Here is a 6,212-nt window from a genome sequence, read left to right on the forward strand (position 1 = left end):
AATTACATATGTATCATTTCTTTATATGAAATAAATATATAATTCCAGTGTCTCCTGTTCGCTCTTTTTTTCCTCCATGGTCCCTCCCCCATCGCCTGCCTTCCTTTTGGAAATTCATAACAGAAGCGAAATGTAAAGCTCCGATGAAGAAAGGGGACTAGGGTTCCTAAAAAGTCTTTCTGAGACCAAAAGAGAGGATCTGGTTGGGTCTTGGCCCAGCCTTTCCCCGGGCTCCTCGCTGTTGTAGCGCCCTTGGTAGTGGTTGCTCTCTGACTTCCAATCCGTGGTGAGCGGAAAAATCCCAGAAGTAATGCCCAGAGCGGAGGGACCCCACTCCCGGAATCGAGCTATATGACCCCAGGGCTCCCGGGGGTCAAGGGCTGGCCGACGGAGACGGTGCGCTCTGGTCACTCGAGGCAAATCAGGATAGATGCTGACACACGCGTACAACTTGGGCGTTAGGGATGCAGAAAAAGGGCAAAGAGGATGTGTTGGGATAAAGAAGGTAAATAAAACAGGTACATGTTTCCAAACAGAACGGGAAAAGTAGAAATCAAAAAAGTAAATCAAAACAAAAGATAGACCGCAAAGCAATGTCCTCTAGCAGAAGCAAGAATGCAGAACTAGGGGGTGGCACTTCCCACCCATTTCCCGCGTTCCCACCGGGCCTGCGCGGGAGGAGGGGGTCCCGGACCAGGGGCAGGTGCGGGAGTGGCTGACTCTCGCGCCTCCTCCCCACCCCCGCCGAACCTGGCCCTCCCAGCACTGTGATTTGAGAGGCAATTTTATCCTCCCCAGCTCTCCCCAGAGAGCCTTAGAGAGCGGGTCAGGAAACGGACAGAAGCGAAGCTGTCAGAACTTCCAGGAAGCGAAGGGCCAGTCCCCGCGCTTCCTGCAGGCGACGGGTCCGGAGTCTTTGATCCCTTTGGCCACGCGGGCCCAAGTTCTCTGCAGTGAGTTGTGCTGAAAGCCAAACGTCTAGGACCTGAACCCTGAAAGCCCTGGCAGGGTGTGGGGGGCGGAGAGGAGTAGCACCCGAGCCTAGCTCTGGGCCCAGGGTGGCAGGAGGTCGCCCCTGCACTCACGAGCGGACAACAGCTGTCTCCAGGGGGCTGAAGGCCTCCAGAGTGGGAATTAGTCACGTGGTAGTAACACCCTTCAGAACCCAGTCTTCTGGAAGGAGCTTTCAGGTCAAAACAACATTCCCTTTCCAAAACTTCTAAGGGTAGAACATGAGTGAAATGCGGACGGTTCTTGTCTCAGAGGTGCCACTGTTTTCCAAAACAATAGACGTTCCAGAGGAGGCAGCGATGCCTCAACAGGACAAGCTGAGGATCAATGTCTGGGTTTGTCAGAGTGTGAGCCACAGATCAACTGCCACACAAGCAGAGGCGGACGCCAGGGCCCCTCTCCACCCGCGGGCGAGTCTTCACAGAAGGTTCTCACACACGGCTACGAAACTACTGCAATATTAAAATCCTTCCTAATAGCACCTAATTTATTTCCTATTTGTTCTGCTTGTTGGTATCTGCTTCATGAACTGAAACCATTTGATTTTTAACAAAGTGATCAATTTAATAATTCAGAAATTATTTCTATTTTCAAATAATCTTCCCTGGAAAGTAATGATGAAATTTTTTCTTGAATTTAAAGCTTCATGAAAATTTCTTTGAAAAAATAAATATACTCTATTTCTACATAACTGAATTAGAAATAGGTGACATTTAAAAATGTATAGATATTAAGAATATTTATGCTAATGAGGTGTTCTGATTTGATAAATATAGTTACAAGCATTTCTTCATTTAATTCTTCCTTTTGCTACCTAATGCCCTAATATGTTAGGGTAGAAATCAGAATAGATATTATTGACAAGTAATGGTACCCTTTTAAAAGTTAAATTTGTCCTTTAAATCTACTCTTTTCATATACCAGTTTGAAAGTTTAGTACACACATACACTTATATGCATAAAATATAATATAGCATTTTCTCTGCTATAAACTAGCTGGGTGAACTTGATGAAGTCTTTTGTCCTTACTGGGTCTTGGCTTTGTTAATTTTGGGAGATTGAACTAAATAATCTATAGCTCAAAAATTGTAGAGTTTATGAAATATTTTACTTCAATATATTTTGCAGTTGTATAAAATTATAGGACAATATTAATATCAAAATAAATATTTTCCTATTTTATACAAAGTCTATATTTAAACTGTCTATTCTATGTAATACTCTATGTTTTAACTGTCTAAGAGAACTTTCTAACCTGATCCATCACCCCTAACAGTCTAAGGGTCCATGAATGTACAGGAAGGATCATAAAGAATTTTGTATCTTTATGCATATATCTACACTTCTGTAAATGAGGTCATAACTTTCACTAAATTCCCAAAGTGATTCATGATTCTAAAAAGTTTAAGAACAAGTGATCTATACTGGAAGCATTTATGAACAAAAACACAACCACCACCCCAGCAATCCTTGCGTTTGCCTTCCTTTGCATGTATGAAAGGGTTGGTTCTTAAAGTAATTTAAGGGCACCAAATGTTATGTGAACTTCTACAATAGCACCCGATCTAGTTGTGGAAACGAAGATCTCAGGAATGGTGTTATCTATAAGAATTGTATGCCCCTAAAAAGAGCTTACATTTTTCCTCCAGCTATTGAAGTTAGTGAATTAATACCTTTGATAATTTTACAACTTTCTCTGGAAGACAGCTAGTTTATTTCAGCAATTATGAGAATCAAAAACTATGCAGAGAATGTGGTCTCTGAGACTGTCCTTGAAATTGTCTTTTTCTCCAATAATAAAGAATTTTTTCTCAGTTCTTTACCTCCTCTCCCCCCATCCCTCCTCTATTCCCAATATCCAGTCCACACTTAGGACCATTTTTCCAGACTGACATGAGCTTATTTAGTCTGAGCAACGTTTTCAGGGCTCATCAGCAGCAAATTACACCAATGAATTTTTTTTTTTTCAGTTTGGCCCCAAGTCTATGAAATTAATTTCTATGTCAACCATTACAACACTTCCCTTGGAAATATCAGTGACTGCACAAGCCACAGACAGATCAAGTATAGGTGCTCCATCATCTGAATGGGGTTGGGTTATGTTTTCAATTGGAACAAGGTATTAAGTGATTAAACTGTGCCAGCAGACATAGCACTTTTATCAAGCCCTTTTCTTTCCAAGCAGGCACAGGGATAGTCAATCTCTGGCCCTGAAAGTCTCCAAGGAAAACTTGGAATGCTTCAGGAAATCATGTTTGCAATTAAAGCACGGGCATTTTTCTCCTCATCACAGAATAAAAGCTGAATACCATTTTTGAAACTTTACCTTTTTTTTTTTTAATTTCAATAAGCTGCTTAAGATCCTCTTATTCATTGACAGGATTTTTGGCACCATTCTGCTGCACTAGTTCACAACCATTTAATTGTTAAATGTTAACAGATTACAAGTGACTTAACAGAAAGGCACATTCAGAATTCCAGACATCATTATCTTAATTCCTACCACAGCCAGATTCACACAAGACAGAAGATTAAATACCAATTTGGGTGCCATATTTTGCCTGCCCTTTTGTTGACAGAGGTAGAACACTAGTATGTCTTCACCTTATTCCCATCAGCATACCTGGCACATGGCTCAGAGAATAAGTGAATTAGTAAATGAATGAATAAATATGCAGGCTACGGACTTCCCTGGTGGTGCGGTGGTTAAGAATCTACCTGCCAATGCAGGGGACACGGGTTCGAGCCCTGGTCAGGGAAGATCCCTCATGCTGCGGAGCAACTAAGCCCGTGTGCCACAACTACTGAGCCCATGTGCCACAACTACTGAAGCCAGCAAGCCCAGAGCCCATGCTCTGCAACAAGAGAAGCCACCGCAATGAGAAGCCCACGCAACGCAACAAAGAGTAGCCCCCGCTGGCTGCAACTAGAGAAAGCCCGCGTGCAGCGACAAAGACCCAACGCAGCCAAAAAAAAAAAAAAAAATACAGGCTACCTAATATCTATTTGACTACTTGGAACCATAAGAGAAGTGGCAGTTTTTTAGTGATTCCTATAATGGATCTTTTACTGTAAGTGCTCTTACATGAAAAATACAAAACCAACACAATAAAAATACTAAATACATATCATAAATCTGAAATAAAATTGTTAAGCTCTTCATTATCATAATTCTTTTTAAAAGTCTTCCAACTGATGGAAATGGGGTAAGTAAAATCTAAACTTCCTTGGGAAGATCAGGAGGTTATAGTGTCAGGCATTGATCTTAGCGCTTTGTGTGGATTATCTCATTCAATCTCCCAGGAAAACCTCTGAGATACGGACTATTATGACCATTTTACAGGTGAGGAAATTGAAGCCCAGAGCGGTTAACTTACTGCTCAGCATCGTATGATGCTGATGACTGGGCTATGCTGGAGCCAAGATTCAAATAGAGGCAGTTTGATTACAGAGACAAGAGCTCTTAGCCATTAGATGGTACCTAACACAAAACAGTGTTAAATTGATGCTCATATAATTTGTTGAAAGAAATATACAAACATGAGAACTAAATAAATACTCAGAAAAATAGCAGGTACTTGCTTCCAAGAATCCAAGGATTACACTTATATTGCTAATGGCAAATAGATAGATAGGTAGGTAGGTAGGTAGGTAGATAGATAGATAGATAGGTAGGCAGCATAGCATGGACTGGAGAGCCAGGAGAGCTGGGTTCACATCCTACACCCCCCCATCCTCCCCACAGCATGCGGGATCTTAGTTACCCCCAGCGACTGAACCCATGCCCCCTGCAGTGGACGTTCAGAGTCCTAACCATTGGACCACCAGGGAATCCCCTGGATTCACATCCTTAACTCCCCATTTTTTGACTGTGAGACCTTGGGCCAGTTACCTAACTTCTCTGAGCCTCACTTCTTCAACTGTAAATTGGCAGTAAAAATACTAAGCCCACGGAATTGTAATGAATAAACATAATGGATACAAAGTACTTGATACAAAATAAGTATATAATAAATGTCAGTTATTATTATGTAGACATAAAAGACTGAATTGTATCCTAATTGCAGCTCTATTTTGAAAATTGAAATGACAATATTCAGTTAGGTTAGGCTCCCCTAGCTACTTCTACAATATCCCATGTTTTTTTCCATTCTGATATTTTCATAGAATGTTACACTTAATATGTTCTGTTACACTTAATATGCAACCAGTTATGTTCTTTGTATGTCAGAGATAAATTTGCAAACAATCTCCCTGCCCCCTACTAAAAGCACTATCTTGGAAGTGTTAAGAATATCTCATCTGGAAGAGGCCTGAAATATGAGGAAGGTTTGTGCAAGGGCATGAAGGAGGTTGAAAGGAAAGTAGACAGTCTTCTTAATCTGGTCATTAATTTTCCTGTAAGAAGAGCTCTCTCTGCCCCTTATTTATTTTTTATTATATTTATTTAATTATATAATACTTATTTTTTATTTATTTATTTTTTTGCCACACGGCAGGGCTTGTGGGATCATAGTTCCCTGACCAGGGATTGAACCCGGGCCCTTGGCAGTGAAAGTGCCGAGTCCTCACCACTGGACCACCAGGGAATTCCCATAATATTTTAAATTTTTAATCAAAGTAAAGCATATACATGGTTTTAAAAAATAGTATAGAATGACTTAAAATGAAAAGCCACAGTCTCCTGCACTAACTTTCTCTACTTCCATTATAGCCCCTCGTAAAGAATAACTTTAAATATTTTAAACTCTTTCTGGTGGGTCTTTTTCTGGTGATTACCACCATATTGTTAAATGTTTATACATCTACCATGGGAAATGCAGATATAGGTTACTATACCACTTCCCACACCTTTTCCCAATATAGTTTCATCACTATTTTTTAGTTTCTACATTGTTTGCCTTTTAAATTCTAAATAATACATTTTCACATGTATTTCTTTCTTTTTTTTTTTAAACTTTTTTTTTTTTTAATTTATTTATTAATTATTTACTTTTGGCTGTGTTGGGTCTTCGTTTCTGTGCGAGGGCTTTCTCCAGTTGCGGCAAGCGGGGGCCACTCTTCATCGCGGCGCGGGCCTCTCACTATCGCGGCCTCTCGTTGCGGAGCACAGGCTCCAGACGCGCAGGCTCAGTAGTTGTGGCTCACGGGCCTAGTTGCTCCACGGCATGTGGGATCTTCCCAGACCAGGGCTCGAACCC

At 41.1% G+C, this 6,212-nt stretch overlaps 1 non-coding gene across 1 annotated transcript; it reads right to left on the reverse strand.

Annotated features, from left to right (window-relative positions):
* Positions 1-5,527: 5,527 nt before the first annotated feature.
* TRNAE-UUC lies at positions 5,528-5,600 on the reverse strand. The gene has a single exon. It is a non-coding gene; the product is annotated as a tRNA-Glu (tRNA).
* Positions 5,601-6,212: the final 612 nt, after the last annotated feature.

The sequence above is a fragment of the Balaenoptera musculus genome, chromosome 3 (genome assembly GCF_009873245.2).
Source record: "Balaenoptera musculus isolate JJ_BM4_2016_0621 chromosome 3, mBalMus1.pri.v3, whole genome shotgun sequence".
Classification (NCBI taxonomy): Eukaryota; Metazoa; Chordata; class Mammalia; order Artiodactyla; family Balaenopteridae; genus Balaenoptera; species Balaenoptera musculus.